The sequence below is a fragment of the Monodon monoceros genome, unplaced genomic scaffold (assembly GCF_005190385.1).
Source record: "Monodon monoceros isolate NGI ecotype Baffin Bay Population unplaced genomic scaffold, NGI_Narwhal_1 Super_Scaffold_13, whole genome shotgun sequence".
NCBI classification, from domain to species: Eukaryota; Metazoa; Chordata; class Mammalia; order Artiodactyla; family Monodontidae; genus Monodon; species Monodon monoceros.
The window spans coordinates 30,142,770-30,162,549 of NW_021703769.1; the positions used below are offsets into that span (position 1 = coordinate 30,142,770).

Sequence of the window (19,780 nt, forward strand, 5' to 3'; positions counted from 1 at the left end):
TGATTTCACTGCATTTGTGGTTAGTTTCCTTAGCCTGAAGAAAGTCCTGAAGTTCCTCATGACGAGCCAATTTTCTTCAGCTTTACAGAAACTTTTAAGTCAGATAATACATAAAATGTCAGAAAAAGAATATTAAAATTATAACCTCAGATCTAATAAATCCAGATGTGAAGTACCCCTTAACTTCATTAAATGTAGTGGAGTTATTCAACAAGAGTGTCTTCCTACCAGATGTGTGATTTCTATAAATTCAGATTAATCAATACCTGGCACTTAGAAGATACTCAGTAAATATTTATTGACATGAAAAAAGGTAAGATGGTAAATCCAAGCAGCATACTGGATGAAATAACTGCAATATTCCTAAATAGACAAAAACCACCCTTGTTTCTGGCATAAGATAAGAAAGGAGAATATACAAGCTTTGTGGCCTCTGAACAGCAGAGCTTCTAATCAACAAGGACCTATTGTATAGCACAGGGAACTGTACTCAACATTCTGTAATAATCTATATAGAAAATAATCTGAAAAAGAATGGATATATGTATATATATAACTGAATCACTTTCTGTATACCTGAAACTAACACAACATTGTAAATCAACTATACTCCAATATAAAATAAAAATTAAATAAAAAAATAAAGAGCAGAGCTTCAACCCCACTAATCCTTGGGCTCTTTCTAGCCCATACAACACTTAAAAACAGGGGAACCGGACAAAGGCTTCATGGTACGGCACAAGCCCAGGGGCTTCTGGCTGCATTAAATGAGGGCAAGAAGTCAACACAGTTGAAACACATACTCCCAGAGGGTTCTTTGAAAAAAAGATGTTCTTTTTTTTTTTTATATAGTTAAAAAAAATTTATTGGAGTGTAGTTGATTTACAATGTTGTGTTAGTTTCAGGTGTACAGCAAAGTGATTCAGTTATACGTATATTCATTCTTTTTTAGGTTTTTTTTTCTCATAAAGGTTATCACAGAATATTGAGTAGAGTTTCCTGTGCTATACAGTAGGTCCTTGTTAGTTATCTATCATATATAGTAGTGCATGTATATTAATCCCAAACTCCTGATTTATCCCTCCTAACCCCCACCCACCTTTTTCCCTTTGCTAACCATAAATTTGTTTTTGATATTGGTAAGTCTGTTTATGTTTTGTAAATAAGTTCATTTGTGTCATTTAAAAAAATCAGATTCCACATATAAGTGATATAATATATTTGTCTTTCTATGTTTGACTTACTTCACTTAGTATGATAATCTCTAGGTCCATTCATATTGCTGCAAATGGCATTATTTCATTCTTTTTTTAATGGTTGAGTAATATTCCATCGTATATATGTACTACATCTTCTTTATCCATTCCTCTGTCGATGGACAGTTAGGTTGCTTCCATGTCTTGGCTATTGTATTTAGTGCTGCAATGAATACTGGGGTGCATGTATCTTTTCAAATTATGGTTTTCTCCAGATACATGCCCAGGAATGGGATTGCTGGATCATACAGTAGTTCTGTTTTTAGCTTTTTAAGGAACCTCCATACTGTTATCCATAGTGGTTGTACCAATTTATATCGCTACCAACAGTGGAGGAGGGTTGTCGTTTCACCACACCCTCTCCAGCATTTGTTTGTAGACTTTTTGATGATGGCCATTCTGACTGGTGTGAGGTGATACCTCACTGTAGTTTTGATTTGCATTTCTCTGATAATTAGTGGTGTTGAGCATCTTTACATGTGCTTTTTGGCTTTTGTATGTCTTCTTTGGAGAAATGTCTGTTTAGATCTTCTGCCCATTATTTGATTGGGTTGTTTGTTTATTTGATATAGAGCTGCATGAGCTGTTTGTATATTCTGGAGATTAATCCCTTGTTGATCACTTTGCAAATATTTTCTCCCATTCTGTGAACTATCTTTTCGTTTATGGTTTCCTTTGCTGTGCAAAAGCTTTTAAGTTTAATTAGGTCCCATTTTATTTTTGTTTTTACTTTCATTACTCTAGGAGGTGGGTCAAAGAAGACAATGCTGCCATTTATGTCAAAGAGAGTTCTGCCTATGTTTTCCTCTAAGAGTTTTATAGTATCCAGCCTTACACATAGGTCTTTAATCCATTTTGAGTTTATTTTTGTGTATGGTGTTAGGGAATGTTCTAATTTCATTCTTTTACATGTAGCTGTACAGTTTTCCCAGCATCACTTATTGAAGAAACTGTCTTTTCTCCATTGTATATTCTTGTCTTCTTTGTTGTAGATTAAGTGACCATAGGTGCATGGGTTTATTTCTGGGCTCTCTATCCTGTTCCATTGATCTGTATTTCTGTCCTTGCATCAGTACCATAGTGTTTTGATGACTGTAGCTTTGTAGTATAGTCTGAAGTTAGGGAGTGTGATTCCTCCAGCTACATTGTTCTTTCTCAGGATTGCTCTGGCTGTTCGAGGTCTTTTGTGTTTCCATACAAATTAAACGATTTTTTGTTCTAGTTCTGTGAAAAATGCCATTGGTAATTTGACAGGTATTGCAGTGAATCTGTAGATTGCCTTGGGTAGTACAGTCATTTTGACAATATTGATTCTTCCAATCAAAGAACATGGTATATCTTTCCATCTGTTTGTGTCATCTTTGGCTTTGTTCATCATCGTCTTATAGTTTTCAGAGTACAGGTCTTTTGTCTCCTTAGGTAGGTTTATTCCTAGGTGCTTTATTCTTTTTGACGTGATGGGAAGTGGGATTGTTTCCTTAATTTCTCTTTCTGATCTTTTGTTGTTAGTGTATAGGAATACAAGAGATTTATGTGTATTAATTTTGTATCCTGCAACTTCACCGAATTCATTGATGAGCTCTAGTAGTTTTCTGGTAGCATCTTATAGGATTTTCTATGTATAGTATCATGTCATCTGCAAACAGTGGCAGTTTTACTCCTTCCTTTCCAATTTGGATTCTTTTTATTTCTTTTTATTCTCTGATGACTGTGGCTAGGACTTCCAAAACTATGTTGAATAAAAGTGGTGACAGTGGGGACTTCCCTGGTGGTCCAGTGGTTAATAATCTGCCTTCCAATGCAGGGGACACGGGTTTGATCCCTGGCCAGGGAACTACTACTCCCTGCCCACATGCCATGGGGCAACTAAATCCACGTGCTGCAACTGAGCCCCTATGCCACAACTAGAGAGCCCGCGTGCCACAATTACAGAGTCCATACACCACAATTAGAGAAGCCCACATGCCACAACTACTGAGCTGGTGCACTCTGGAGTCCACACACCACAACTAGAGAAAAGCCTGCATGCCGCAACGAAAGGTCCTGTGTGCAGCAACTAAGACCCGACACAGTCAAAAATAAATAAATAAATAATAAAGCGGTGACAGTGGGCATCCTTGTCTTGTTCCTGATCCTAGAGGGAATGCCTTCAGCTTTTCACTGTTGAGAATGATGTTAGCCGTGGGTTTGTCATATATGGCCTTTATTATGCTGAAGTAGGTTCCCTCTACGCCCACTTTCTGGAGAATTTTTATCATAAATAGGTGTGGAAGAAGTACGTACTTCCTATCTTCTTTATCTGAATAGTGAAATGAACCCTACTACTCAGCACCTAGCATAATGATTTGCATAGAGTAGGTGTTCCACAAGCATCTGTTTTAATTCAATAGGTAGGAAAACATAGTTTTCAGCACTAAAACCATTTTAGAGTCCTGATAAGGAATAATCAGCTCAACTGACTAAAAATAAGTATATTGATCTTATCTATGGTCTTTTGAGGCATCCCTTTATAAAGCATTCTTTATCTTTCAGAAAAGACCCACAGTGTTATTTTAAAATTAACAGCATAATCATAGCAAGATTTTGCCTATGGAGAAACCATAATAGCACATACATTTAATGGTCTTCTCAAATACAATTAGAGGCTCTCTAGAGATGGTCACTAAGCTAAGAACACTGACCTGTTTAACTTTCGTTTGATATCAAGGTTACTTTCCCCAGAATACACAGATTTAGGAGATAAATAAAAACAACAGGCTTAAGGTAAAATGGAGCAGGAAAAATAAGTAGGGCTTTATATTTGCATTACTTTATTCAGTAATTTTACTGAATAAGAATGTGAAGACATGAGGTTAAACAAGAGGTATTATGAGAAATGGTGATCAAAGGATTTTTTCCCATAAAGTACAATTTAAAGTAAAAGAATGATATTCAGTGAAGAATTCTCCCTGCCTTTAAAAATATTTAATAATTAATTCTATAATACATAACCTTGATTTCTTTAGTCTACACACAATTTCACAAAAATACTGACAATATGTTAGGGATATACATATGTGAAAAGCCCAGTCTAAGAAGAGTGAATGGATTAGACATTCAGGGGCTGGGTCATACTGACTCTGGAAATCTCCCAATTTTAAAAAATTAATTAATTAATTAATTAAAAAATTGAAGTACAGTTGGTGTACAATATTGTATAAGTTACAGGTATACAATATAGTGATTCATAATTTTTATTTTTTTAATTTTTAAAAATGTTTATTTATTTATTTGGCTGCATTGAGTCTTAGTTGCAGCATGCGAGATCTTCGTTGCAGTATGCGGGATCTTTCATTGTAGTGCGTGGGCTTCTCTCTACTTATGGCACATGGGCTCCAGAGCACGTGGGCTCAGTAGTTGCGGTGTGCAGGCTCTCTAGTTTTGGCTCATAGCCTCCAGAGCGTGCGGGCTCAGTAACTGTGGCGTGTGAGCTCTCTAGTTGTGGCGAATGGGCTCCAGAGTGCGCGGGCTCAGTAGTTGCAGCATACAGGCTCTCTAGCTGTGGCACGTGGGCTCCAGGGTGTGTGGGCTTAGTTGCCCCGTGGCATGGGGGATCTTCGTTCCCTGACCAGGGATCGAACTCACATCCCCTGAATTGGAAGGTGGATTCTTAATCACTGGACCACCAGGGAAGTCCCGATTCATAATTTTTAAAGGTTATATTCCATTTATAGTTATTACAAAAATTTGGCTATATTCCCTTCCAATTTTTAAATTCTAGTTAGTACTCTTTCCTCTCCACTGCTGATTCTAATTTATAGACTTTCATTTACCTCTACCTTTAACTTTCAGAGCAATCAGAGTGTACATTCTCAATTGTAAAAGGAAAACAATCATTCACATTTTACTACAGTACTCACATTGTAACACTCACTAAAACAAAAGATTAACACAATTCCTTTTATTCTGATTCAAACTCATTATCTTTTATCAAGAGCATAACAGTGTAAGATTACTTGGCAGTCTCTCATACAAAATGTATTTCAGAGTAACCCCAAACAGTCTTAGTTGATAAGATAAAGGTCTTCTTTACAGAACTCCTGCTAATAAATGTGTAAGAGAGGACAGGATTAGAAAATCACCATTTTGCCACAAAGAACGCTGACATGATCATCAATGGGGTCTTTTAGCATCACTAGAAGTAGGGTAGCCAGACACAGCAGGCCTCTGGATGTGATGCAACATTAAGCATCTCCTAAGCATTTCTTGCCAAAAAACTTCAATCTGTTTTAATCAAGCCTCTAGAGCTAACTTCCATTTGTAGGAAATACAGGGAACAGAGCAACAAACTGACACTGCGATTTAAGTGAACAAATCCCAGATGCGAGAAGTTCCACAGGACAACTGACCTGGTTCCTGTAACTAGTCCACGACACACAAAAAAAGTGGAGAGAGAGGGAGGTAGGAGGCACTACTCTAGATCAAAATAGGCATGAGAGACAAAATGACCAAATGTGATCTGTGGACTTTGAATCCTGGTGTGAACAAGCCATCTCTGAAAAAGATATCCTTGAGACAACTGGGAAAATGTGAATAGGGTCTAGTTATTAGATGATACCAAGGAGTAAGTGTTAATTTTATTAGGTATGAGAATAGCATTTTGGTTCTGTAAGACAACATTCTTATTTTTAAAAGATGCATATAGAAGTATGTCAGGAAACATGTACAAAAATGTCTCGGATTTGTTTTAAAATACCTCAGCAAAGAAGGTAAAAGAAAAAAGGATAAATGAAACAAATGTGGCAAAATCTTGATAACAGTAGAATCTGAGTGATGGGCATATGGGCGTATGTTGTACTATTTTTCTACTTTTGAGTGTATTTACAATTTCTTATAATAAAAAAAAATTAAAAAGAAGAATCTCACTAGCAGAGAACCCTGAAAAACAGTACAGGTAAATCTATTAAGTAGTATTAATCTTGGGTATAAAATAAATGGATCAATGAAAAAAATTTATGTGGCAGTTGCTTATTTAGAAATCGAATGAGTTATATGGAAAACATAAATTTTCCCTTTTTATATGGTTAGTGCTATCGACTGTGCTATATGACACATCCTCCCCAAATTCACATACTGAAACCAAATCCCCAATGTGATGGTATCTAGAAGTGATTAAGTGATGAAGGTGTCGCCCTCATGAATGGGATTAGTACCCTTATACAAGTGGCCCCAATAAAAAAGACCCCAGGGCTTCCCTGGTGGCGCAGTGGTTGAGAGTCCACCTGCCGATGCAGGGGACTCGGGTTTGTGCCCTGGTCCGGAAGGATCCCACGTGCCGCGGAGCGGCTGGGCCCATGGGCCTTGGCCGCTGAGCCTGTGCGTCCGGAGCCTGTGCTCTGCAACGGGAGAGGCCACAGCAGTGAGAGGCCTGTGTACTGCAAAAAAAAAAAAAAAAAAGAACCCCAGATGGCTTCCTCACCCCTTCCACCATGGGAGGACATAGCAAAAGACAGTGAGAAGTACCGGCTATGCACCAGCAAGTCGGCCCTCCCCAGACACTGAACCTGCTGCCACCCTGATCTTGGATTTCCCAGCCTCCAGAACTATGAGAAATTTCTGTTTGTAAGATACCCAGGCTATGGTATTTTGTTATAGCAGCCAGAACAGATTAAGACAGACCGCTATGAAATATAAAGTTTTATTCCTGAGGTAGCTTATACTACTGAAAACCCGTGGCAAAGAACAAGCAGTTTTACAGGATACATTAAAAAAAACTTTTAGGAATGCAACTGTTTCCTCAGAACTGTGTCATGCTTTTATATAATTCTGAAGTTCTAAATAGATGGTGGTAGTAGAAAACTAAAACACAGAAAACAGAATTCACAGCTGCATTTTGAACTGAGTGCTGTGAGCTTTGGATTATCCAGATGGACCCTAAACCCAATGACAGCGTCTTTATAAGAGAGAGAAAGAAGAGAAGACCATGTGAACATGGAAGCAGAGATTGGAGTCATACAGCCAAAAGCCAAGGAATGTGTGGAGCCACCAAAAGCTGGAAGGAGCAAGGAAGGATTGTCTCCTAGTTTTTGGAGGGAGTGCAGCAGCTCTGCTGACACTCTGATTTCAGACTTCTGGCCTCCAGAACTGTGAGAGAATAAATTTCTACTGTTTCAGGCCATCAATTATGTGGTAATTTGTTACAGCAATGCTAGAAAACTACGCAGCCCCTTTGCCCCATTCTAACAAGTCATTTTTATTTACCTCACTTTTATTTACTGCAGTAGTTCAGCAATGGTTAATTACTTCAAGAATATCAGAAGAAATAAAAAATATATATGCTCCCCAAATCTCTCCTTATTCTCTAGCCATTTTCTGCAAAGGTCTCAATTTCCTTTATCAATAGTGTTCCAGGGAACTCCCTGGCAGTCCAGTGGACTCGGTGCTTTCACGCCGTGGCCCAGGTTCAATCCTGGTCAGGGAACTAAGATCCCATAAGCTGCTTGGTGCGGCCTAAAAAAAAAAAAGTCATCCAAAAGTGCCATTGCAGGATAGCATATGAATAGTAAGGCATGGACATATACACATTACCAAACGTAAAATAGATAGCTAGTGGGAAGCAGCCGCATAGCACGGGGAGATCAGCTCGGTGCTTTGTGACCACCTAGAGGGGTGGGATAGGGAAGGTGGGAGGGAGGGAGACACAAGAGGGAAGAGATATGGGAACATATGTATATGTATAACTGATTCACTTTGTTATAAAGCAGAAACTAGCACACCATTGTAAAGCAATTATACTCCAATAAAGATGGAAAAAAAAAAAAAAAGAGCTTGTGAAAGTTGACAATATCAACTGAGACACTTGGTGGGTTGGAGAATGAGGGCCTGGGTTCTAAACCTGGCTCCTGACCTTGTGAACCTGAACAGGTTACTTCTTTGACCATTTGTTTTATCATCCATAAATAACCCTTTGAGGGTTGCTGTAAGGAGTAAATAAGCAGTGCATTTAAAGATACTAACATAAAAGGTTTTTACTATAGGTTAGCTAATGTGAAAGATGATTTTCTGGGTACAATATTTCCCCTGGCTATTGATACACTGTTCTATGATACAAAAAAAATCTTTCTCACTACCACAAAATTTCCTCTGGACTGTTTACAGGGACAATGAATAAGTTTAAGTAAAAATTTTTATTTAATTATAGCAAGGCATGAGATTTCCAACATATCTCTGAAGAAGTTTTGCAATTTCTTTTGCACTAAAGGAAAAGAATGAAAGCCAACACCTTTGATTTACCTTCCCACCAATTTTCCATAAACTATATTAGCTCATACTTCAGTGTTTCATTATTTGCCAAACTCTTTCTTTTAGTCCAAGATGAAGAGCCTATTTGGATATTTCAAGTTTATACCACTGAGCAAAATTTTTCATGCTCAGAATTGGGAGAGAACAATAAAGAGACACAGGTAATTTATAATTTTTTGGTTTGCCTAGATGAAGTTAACAGACAAGTATTACAGCACCATTCCACCTCCAAATAAAAAAATATTTTAAGATAACATAAAGCATACTGATAGACTGTTGGTGAAGTTATTAACACTGTCATCAAATGAACTGAATGCTCATTATACTTGCAGTGCCATATTTGTACTTCTTTTGTTCTCAGTTAAACATTATGACATTGTTTCCTAAAGAAGAACTGTATCTGATACAAACACCCGTCTAGTTAGGAAAACATAAATAACAGACAAAATGAGACACAGATTTTAAGACAACACACATAATTAATGTTCTACAGAAGCCTATGGTTTATAGGACCAAGCTTTACGACAAGATGAAAATTTGTACTAATCCAAATGACTAAAACTTTAGAAGAAGAAGAAAATGAAAAGAAGAGGGAAACCTCACTTCAAGAAAAGTCAATAAATGAAAACAAGAACAACTGAAAGCAGGTAAACTGGAAGTTATTTATAATATAAAAACATTCACTATAGTTACTATAGTAGTAAGCAACACTAATACACCTAACAGCATTGAATCCATAAAAATTCAAGTTGCATTACACTTTTTCAGAGCAAAATCACAACTTAACGTGAGGTTCACTTGTAATGCTATCTAAAAAGTAGCTTCCTTTCCTTGCCATTCAGGCTTGTTCCAACTCAAGCACCATGGAGGTGCAGAGCAACTGTCTGGTGTCATACTGTCCTTACGTCGGGTGCAGGGCCCAGGCTGGCTTTCCCAGGCATGGCCAACCAAAAGTAAGGCCACTGGTCAGTTGTTCCTAGGCCAGCTGGCGTTGAAGAAAGTGTCTGATTCCCACCTCCACAGCAGACAAGGCTCAGCCAGCTGGCTTTCAACGGACTGCACTAGTTGGAGTGCTCACAATTCTTTTCAAACCATCTGGCATTCTTTTTGAATCCTAAATTTACCCAACACTACACTCTGATGTCTGAAATGCTCAGATAATTGGAGGAGTCTCCACTGCCTATCCAGATAAGAAAAGAAAGGGGCAGAGTAACTGCTAAGTCAATTACTTTAAGGAACAATTTCTAAAATTAAAAATCAAGACAGATAATAAGGGGTATAGATAATTTAACACGCAGAAAACTTTTAAGAATCCCTTAAGGCTGGCTGGACATAACTCTCCCTACTTTGAACTTCTACAGAGCCTGTCTTTATCCCTCAATGTGGCCCTTAGAGTGGATTTTGTATTGCTACATATATTTATCTTCCCAGCTAGCTAGTAAGTGAAAAGAACAGTATCTTATGGCTACTTTAAAAAAATCTGTTGATGACATACTGGGTGTTTTAAAAGTTCCATTTCCAGAAATAAGAAAACTTAATGAGGAATAACATGAATTAACACGTGGAAGGAGCCTTACCTCTGGGCAGGCCAAATAAACAAAGAACAGAACTTGGCTTGAAATAAAAATATTTTATCAAGTGACCAAAATGATTTCTCAAATGACCAAACTGCTGGGAAGTGTTATAGGGTGCTCATCTGTCAACTGCAGATCATCTATCATGTGGGGTAATCTGGGGAATAGAGAGGCAAGGAATCAGAAAAAGCCCACAAAACTAAAAACAGGAGAGTCACATTCATAGCCAATATACTCTAGGAGATATAAGTACTTCAAACAAAAATATTACAGTGACCAAGTAAGATCAAATATTAGAAACCAGAGAAGCATATACAAACAATAACTATAATTATTTTTCATTGCATTAACCACCATGCCAAGTACTGAGTTTAGCATTTTACACGTTATCTAATTTGACACACACAACCAACATATGAGGTGGGTGCTATTCTTATTTCTACCTTGCAGATGAGGAAACAGAGAGGTTAGGAAACCTGCCCAAGGTCACATGGCAAAAAGTGAAAGAGCTAGAATTCAACTCCAATCAGTCTGACTGCAGAATCCAGGTGCAAGACTGCCAATGTTAAATTATACTTGTGAAAGAATGAAATGTAATGTAACATAGGTAAAATTCAATCATTAATACAGTCTTTATAATTTTTCAGTTTTCAAGTGTAGCAAAAAGTAGAGAATAATTTAAAAAATAAATGAAAATTGATTTTCTTGTTAGAAATTTTTAAAAAGAGCTATTCTACCAGGTTAAAAATGTCAGTTATGCCTTTTTTGCCCATATATTGAGTAGGTACTTGTGTCAATTGCTGTCCTAGGAACATAGTGGTAAACAGGATAGATGAGTTCCCTGCTTTCCTGGAGCCGACTTTCCAGTGCGGGGCGTAGGCAAGAGACAAAAATATTCAGTCAACAACAGAATTTCAGACAGTGATACATAGTACAGAAGAGATAGGGAGGAAATGTAGACTATTCTTTTGAAACATTTAACCATGAAGGTAAACAGAAGGGGATGGATATAAGGTCAGGGGAAAGTTGTTTCGTTGTAATTTTTTGTTCTGTTTTTAAAGATGGGAAATATCAGAGCATGTATGTATGCTGACATGGGTGGTGCCCCGGAAAGTTGTTGAGGATGTGATAGAGGGCACAAATGCAGAAGTCAAGTTCTTGACTAGCTATGAGGTAGAATATGGTGGGGAGGCAAGTTGGCTTCTGACAGCAAGAAAACAGGGGTCCTAAGGAAGGTGGATTTATAGATTTGGTGAAGGGAGGATGAGGGGTATCTGTCTGATAACTTCTAAACCCTCAGTGAAGTATGCGGCCTGCTTACCGGGATGGGGAGGGGTCGGCTGCTCATGAGTGTAAAGACTGGGGAGACATTAAATAATTATAGGCAAAAAGATCTTATTAAGAATCTGGTAGTTTTGGGGGGCAGTGATGAGAGTCTACTACAGATTTTTGCTCATGAATCTGAAGTTCTCTAGAAATATTCAACCACTTATGTGCACCTATGGGAAAGCTAGATGAGGAATAAAGCAGCTGTAAATAGAAAAAAATATTAAAAAATGTGTATCCATGAGATAAACACTAAGTCATTGACAATGTCCAAACAAGCCATGGTCTATGTATCTCCATTTGCCTCCATCTTCTTATCACAGAAATTCTTGCCAATAATGTATTTGTCTTTAGTCATGACATATTTAACCATGAAGCTTATAGATTGTTTCTTTTTGGTCATAAATGGTTCTGTCACTTCCTAAAGTAGATTTTTAAAAAAATGTAACTGATGGCTGTGTAGATTCCAGAGCTGATTATATTTCAGTGCTGGAAGAAACTTTCTCTGGTGTTAACTGATATTTCCAGTTAAAAGTAAACTGATGATTCCATTTAAAAGTAAAAAACAAAAATTAAAGGTGGTTGCTTTTGATCATCCAACTGTACTCCTAAACCATGATGTTGGCTCAAGACCCAAAACATCCTGGGGAGCATTTATGCCTGCACAGGTTCAAGGAGAGGAAACAAAGACCACATCTCTTGATGGAGGCATGTCAACACCATAAAGAATAGCATATTGGATGAGATGGTGTGTATGTCTGTGTGTACATATATATAGGTATTTGGAGAAAATATTATCTGCCCTTACGAGCAAAAGGAAAGAAAAAGATATTTTGAGGAACACCATGAAATGTCAGAACACCAGGGATAAACAGAAGATCCTAAAGTCTTCCAGAGTGGGAGGAAAAAGGGAAATGGGGATTAGAATGGCATTGCACTTCTCAATAGTAATACTAGAAGCCTTCAAAAGAGGGACAATAATTTTCGATCTAGAATTCAATATCCAGCGAAACGACCATTCAAGTGTGACGGTAAAATGAGGACATTTTCACATATGCAACTTCTGAATTCAGGAATGAATTTCAGAGTTTGTAGATGCCCTTTCTCAGGAAGCTACTAAAGAATTAGGAAGACACAGGATCCAGGAAATCAAGGATCCAACATAGGAGGAAAGCAAAGAGAATTCACAAGATGATAAAAAGGGAAGTCCTATATAACAGCTAGGAAAAAGGAATGAAACAGATTACCTGAAAATACTGAAAGACGATAGGTTCTGTCATAGAATTTGAGGATAACTCTGTGACTGGTAAAAGGAAAACTAGGCAAATGAAAAACAAACAAAAGTGGCAGTTGTTTAACTCAGTAGAAACAAAAGTTGTACAAGAGGGCTTCCCTGGTGGCGCAGTGGTTGAGAGTCTGCCTGCCGATGCAGGAGACACGGGTTCGTGCCCCGGTCCAGGAAGATCCCACGTGCCGCAGACTGGCTGGGCCCGTGAGCCATGGCTGCTGAGCCTGCGCGTCCGGAGCCTGTGCTCCACAGCGGGAGAGGCCACAGCAGTGAAAGGCCCGCTTACCGCAAAAAAAAAAAAAGTTTTACAAGAAAGAAAACGTAATACGTATCCTACATGGCTCATCTGTGAATTATAGGTACATTGTCACAGTCATATAAATACTGAATACTGACTTGACTGGAAACTGTAAAGTATAGATATGAGTGGGGGATGGAAGGATGGTTGTGTGGGGCAACTAAGTCCTCAACTTCCAAAATAAAACTCCATAGATAATATCCAAAGATGGAAAATCAAGGAACAGCAGTTTAAACATTAAAAATGAAATAAATATAAAGGTAAATACCAGAAAGAACTGCTAAGAGTTCAAAGTGATTGAACCATATGAAACCACTGATTTTTGACTACTCCCCAATCTAAAAAATGGCAATTTCATATAGTTTAAACTGCTAATACATTATAATGACGTTACTTTATTACTGATTTTAGAATAAACTGCCATTTGAAACAGAAAACATTATTATTATTATTATTTTTTTTTGGCTATGCTGCATGCAGGATCTTAGTTCTCCAACCAGGGATTGAAACTGTGCCCCCTGCAGTGCAAGTGCGGAGTCCTAACCATTGGACCATCAAGGGAATTCCCGGAAAACAATTACTGATAGAAAATGCTGGGAGGATAATGTATCCCAGTTTAGTAACAAAGTGTCATCATATATACTATTACAATCACTAACATAACAATATTAATATTTCTAATGAATATAACGATTATATTTATTACTAAAACAGCATTTAAAATAATGTAACCTATTTTGACAATATAGTTATTACTTTGGAATTTTTCTTCAATCATCATACTACAAAAATGCTAAACTATGGGTTGGTAAAGATTTTGATTAACAGAATGCTGAACAACAAGGCCAGGATGTTTTTAGTTTCCTTTGTTGATACAAACAATAGCTAAGTCGCTCTTGAAAAATTAAAGTTCCACAATACTGTGGCACTATGCAAGCCTATTTCAGTGATAATTCCGGTTACACTACTCTGTTTATCTACGACTTCCCCTTATGATTTGTTTTAAGGGGATTTCTAAAAAAAAAAAAGAAAAGAAAACCAAAAACTTATGCAGGCAGTTCATAAGTTATTGGGGTTGCTTCAATATTAGTGACACTACTTAATGTAGTTAATGAAGCCCTCATTTTTAAGTTAGCTTATTTTGAGTTAAATTCATTTACATTAAAATTTTACTTAAATCTTACATCATAAAACCAAAACTTCTCCAAATTGAAAAATCAACTTTTATTTTTACTTTTACAAAAAAAGAATTTGATCATGTTAACATAAGGTAAGATTTTTACCAAGAATAATGGATCCCGTTCCAACCAAATGGAAAATTTCCCCTTCAAATTAAAAGCAAATGTTTTTAACAGATGGAATATACATAAACAGATGCTATGGAAGACTGCTTAGTTTAGCTTTCATTTTGCACTGAAAACTACCAGGAATTAAAATATATGTGATTAAAAAATAATCTTAAAGAGAATCTTAAAACTGAGTCAATTCAACTATTCATATTCTCTAATAAGCTCCCCTTAATTTTTTTTACCGTTGCTATTTTGAATCAGAAGATCATAAGAAAAATATATTTTGGAAGTATGTTTCTTTTTTTTTTTTTGCGGTACGCGGGCCTCTCACTGTTGTGGCCTCTCCCGTTGCGGAGCACAGGCTCCGGATGCGCAGGCTCAGCGGCCATGGCTCACGGGCCCAGCCGCTCCATGGCATGTGGGATCTTCCCGGACCGGGGCACGAACCCGTGTCCCCTGCATTGGCAGGTGGACTCTCAACCACTGTGCCATCAGGCAAGCCCTGGAAGTATGTTTCTTGTAGTAATAGAGTTTAGCTAATTTCCTGTCACTCTGCAAAATTATAAGTGTAAAAAAGAAACTGAAAATGCAACTGTCTTCTAAAACTTATAAAATCTGGTTTAAAAGAGAAAAAGGTCCAAGTGAAACAGCAAGGAATAGCTGGTGCTATTACAGTTGCTTCTTTTTAATTGGTCCACATCAACTGTGACTCCTCACAACTTCACCAAGACAACAAAGTCAGGCAGTCAGTCCCACAGAGCCAAAGTCTGTGGGAACCTACAGAGCTTCCTCCTCTCTCTGGGGATGACGACGATAAAAGGTGATCTGTTTTCCAGCAGTCCTGTAAGAGGAGCCATTGAGCTGGGCTGCACAACCAGACAACAGAACACAGGGAAAATTCAGATCAAAGCAAGGGCGCATGCCAGGGTAATATGCTATAAAGCCCTTTGCCAAAGCATTAAGGGGAAAAAAAGCAAGGAGGTGGAGGGAACCTGCTGGACCACCTTCTTATTACACAGGGAGGCAGGAGGAAACAAAATCTGCCTGTACTGAGGAGCTGAGAAAACAGTGTCCTAGAGATACCGGAGTATTTCTGTATATGTGTATATCAATATACAGACATATTACCAATTAACTAAAAAGCAGTGTTCTATATGTACTAGAGTATTCTCATGTACATACATAAGAGTATATGACCATTAACTAAACCCCAAAAACCAAGTGTTCTGGATATACAGATATATTGAGGATATAGACATATATTTTCAATTAACAAAACCCACTGGTTTTACAGAAAGAAACAAAGAAATGCTGTTTGAAAGAATGTCAGAGGCAGAACTGGGTGAAGATCTGATGAAGTAATATGTCTCTTTTCCTCATACCCCTTTAAATGACCTCCGATTCTCTCATTTCAGAGGGGACACACACACCATTAGGTCTCCGGAAACAAAAGAGGCTCCTTAATTCTACGGCCTGTGGAAGCACACACGCCCCCCACTCACAGATATGAGGCCAGCTCCTGACTTTCATTAACGAGTAAGCCGAGGCGATAGGTCTCACCCCCGACCATAGCTTACACACAGTGACAAACGGGCACAGGACAGACGCCACAAAGAAAGGGGAGGAGCAGACGGGGACCAGGAAAACACTGCCACGCCGCGCCCCCCAAGGCGCATTCCCATCGCCAACAGGGAGGCAGACGTCCTCGCCATCCTCGTCCTTGCCTCTCTGCTCATCCCAGCCGCCTCCCACGCCCGGGGACCCGACACCCGGCACGGGTTAGCGGAGCGCTCTGGGCTCCGCGAACATTCCCTCTGTGACCTCCCGGTGACAGCCCCGCGCCTCCCTTTGTGCGGGACTCACCCTCCGGCTTGGGGTGGACCCTCCTGCGCACCCCTCCCGGCCTGGGGCCGCTGTCCCATCCCTCCCAGCTCCCGGCAGAGGCGCCGGGAGTGTGAGTGGGGGAGGCTGGCGCGGGCCCCACGGTGTCCTCAGCACCCCGAACCCGGACCTGCCCAGTCCGTTAAGCCCCAAACCCGGGGCGACGGCCCTCGCTTGCTCACTTACTCTGTCGTGCCGGCAGCGGCGGCGGCGAGCGTGGTGGGACCGTCAGCTCCGGGCGGTGAGCGGCGGGCGTCAGTCGGCACCGAGCGCGGCTGAGGTGGCAGCGGCAGACTGCCCGCGGCGCCCCGGCGAGGGGCGGGCCCGGAGGGGGAGGGGCGGGCGCCAGGCCTCTCATTCATGCAGCGGGGCGGGGTGAGGGACCCGGATGCCCGGGCAGCCCCGCCCACCTCCCTGAGGTCGCCCTGGCTTCGGAGTCTGTAGTGCGCAGGCGCGGCTCTCCGTGGTCCGACACCGCCTCACCAGTTGCGGTTGTCCCAGGCCAGGGCGGTGGCCTTCTCCCTCTTGTGTTTAGTATTTTTGCATGTCCTATAAACATTTTTTAAAAATATTTATTTATTTGGCTGCACCGGGTCTTAGTTGCGGCATGGGGATCTTTCAGTTGCGGCATGTGGGGGTCTTTAGCTGGGGCATGCGAACTCAGTCGTGGCATGTGGAATCTAGTTCCCTAACCAGGGATCGAAACCAGGATTCCCTGCCCCGCATTGGGAACACAGGAGTCTTCGCCATTGGACCACCAGGGAAATCCCTATAAGCAATTTTTTAAGTGAAAGCTTGGAAAGCCACCTCCTTCCTAGCATCCAGCCCGCCAGCATCCTGGGGACAGAGGAGTGGCCATTAGTCTGATGGGTAAGATACACACCGCCCCCCTCCTCCATCTGTGTCATGTGCAGCATGTCTCTCAGACCTCTGAGACCCAGAATCTGCCCAGATAGTGGAGAGGAGTGTGTGCAAGAAAGAGTGCATTACTTTGTTTATTTGCGTTGACCTAGTCTCTTCAGCCCCCAGCTCCCATTCCACAGGCAGGCAAGAAATCGACCTTTGTTTTGGGGGGCTTAGCCCTTCCTGTAATACCAAGGCCTAGGGTCTAGCTAATGCAGCTCCAAGATCAGGGGAGACCCCTTGTCTTTGGCAGGCTGTGTATTTTGCAGAAACATCCTCCTGTTTCCAAACCCTTGGCCCTGCCACTCCTGGGCGATAGAAATCTTGGTGCTCCTGGGAGTCTGCAGCAGACCTCACAGTCATCTCCTCTGAGGCTCCTCAGCTGAGTGTCTGGGCACTGCAGCTCAGGGAAATTACAGAAACGATTGCCCACTCTCCCTCAGTCCTATGTCCCCCTTTGGGGTTCTCCTTCCTTCTCCTATCCTCCAGCCCTCAACATAAACCATAAACAGCTCAGGTGCTTAACTTTGGGAAGCAAAGGTTATTGTGGAAAGTGCCTGCAGGCAAGTTCCTTCTGCTTTGGCAAAACATAAATGTCCAAGGTAAGGGGGGAGGTAAAGACAAACATCCGAGAACATCTGGAGAAGTAACCCAATGGTCACTGTCCCCCAAGGTAAGAGATGGGTGGAGGCATGTGCTGGGTAGAGTGTGGCAAAAGAAAGAGTGCCTGTCAACATCTGTCCCCCCACTGCTGCCTCCAAGAACTTTGGGTTTCTTTTCCTTTCTCTTCCTTCCTTCCTAGCTCAGTTGGAGCAGGTACCAGGAGGGCCTTCTGAACTCGTTTGCTGATACCTCTCACTCTGTCTAAATCAGGCCTCCTCATCTCTCTCCAGGTCTACTGCTGAAGCCTCAATCCATTCTCATGAAAGTCAATTCTCATGATATGCAGATCTGCCCACATTACTGTCTTTTTCTCTTTCCCTGCCCTAGTGGCTCTTCAGCCCTTATTTTCCAGCCATTTCCAGAGCAGCACCAGGGTGTTTCACCTTCAGTGCCTGTGTTCCTGCTGTTGCCTTGATTAGGGAAGCAACATTTACCAGGCAACACTCAAAAGTCACTTTTTAATGAAGTCTTCCTTCCTGCCCCCACCTGTTGACAGAGTTTCTATTGGAATCCCCACCTGTGCCCTGAACCTATTTCTCTCTCAGCACCAGCCACACTTAGGGTTCCTACTCATTTGCATATTTTCTTCCCCAACCAGAATGTGAGCCCTTCCACAAGAGGAACAGTGTCTTCTGGAGACCTAGCAGGTGACTGGCACACAGTGGGTATGCAATGGTTATTGGAGGTGGTGATGTTCCCTGGTGAATCAGGGAGGCTCTACATGGGACAAAAAAGCTGAACTCCCTTTTATTTCTCCTGCCTTCCCTCCTTCCTTCCCCTGCCCATGTTAGCTAGGAATTTGCTAGTCCAAACAGGCTATAGAGTAAAGGGTGGAGTGGCTCCAGCTTCTTGTCCTTTGTCCTTATGAAAATTAGGAGGGAGAGATACAGAAAGAGAAAGTTTAAGGATGTAAAGAGTAGGGGCCATGTTCAGTTGCTATTTTCAGGGAGACCCATCATATTAAAATTCTGTTGAGGCATCAGCTAGCCTAACTGCCGTTTGGGGTCAGGGAGAAAGTCTCCCCTTGGGACTGGACACGTGGAACCTGGACTCACAGTTTCCACAATTCATAAGGCAGAATCCTGCCCTTCTGTCTCTAGCAGTGAATTGTTCCTTGTTCCCTTTGGGGAAGAAGTCAGAGTTTTTGGTCTCCTGGTGTCTTCAGCTGGAGATTCACTGACTGATATGCGATCCTATCTGCCTAGTGGTGCAGAAGTTTCTATTGATGTTTCCCCCTTACACCTCCCAACCACCCCCCTACTTCTCTAGACAAAATGCATATGGTGGGGTATGGGTGCACTAAGCGGGGGTCTGGGCAGTTTAGGTGGGTACCCCCAAACAGCAGGCATCCAAAACTTGAAGTAGTGGCTTTCTCAGCTAACATGTTCCCTTGTTCCACATGAGAGGGCAGTGGGCATAGGGGTGGAGCTTCAGAGGATATCCCTCCCTAGTCCTCTCATGTCTTCTTCCTACATTATATTTCCTTTAAAACATTTTCCTTGTCCCCAGTCCATTTCTCAGAAAACTCTGCCCCTACCCACATGGTCAGAAGTCCTTCAAGACTCCTCTACTTTCTGGAAAAGAAATAACATCTAATTTTAAATTAAATGTTTACGCCTAATTTTGGAATAACAGCTTTATGGATGGTAGCTATAGTGGGATCAGGGGCTGATTTTAGTCATCTTGGATCTGGTGTTAAATATAAGTTTGTTGAATGACTTCCTGACAAAGGCAAAATCAATCTTTCACACAGAAGCTAGAAATCCAAAGTTACCCACAGCCTGACCCCTCTGCCTGTCCTTCCCACCTGGTGGGGCCTATCCATCTGTTGAGTGGTGGGCATTATCCCAGAAAAACATCCTTCATATTGACAAATTACTTGGCTGCTTAATTATCTAGAGCTCTGAATGGGAGTCCCACCATTTCTGTGAGAGCCTGAGGTGTGCTCTTGTGTTCCCTCAACCCCTCTGTCTAAGAATTTCAAAGAGTCTCCTGCTGGGACTCCTCCTGCTAGGCCCCTC

The 19,780-nt window shown here is 40.8% G+C and overlaps 1 protein-coding gene across 1 annotated transcript in view; it reads right to left on the minus strand.

Moving 5' to 3' along the window:
- The window catches only part of RNF24 (ring finger protein 24), a 144,832-nt gene extending 128,337 nt beyond the window's left edge, over positions 1 to 16,495 (minus strand). The window contains exon 1 of the mRNA XM_029219674.1: positions 16,380 to 16,495. The gene's annotated coding sequence lies outside the window, so the exon portion shown is untranslated. The remainder of the gene's footprint in view (positions 1 to 16,379) is intronic.
- Positions 16,496 to 19,780: the final 3,285 nt, after the last annotated feature.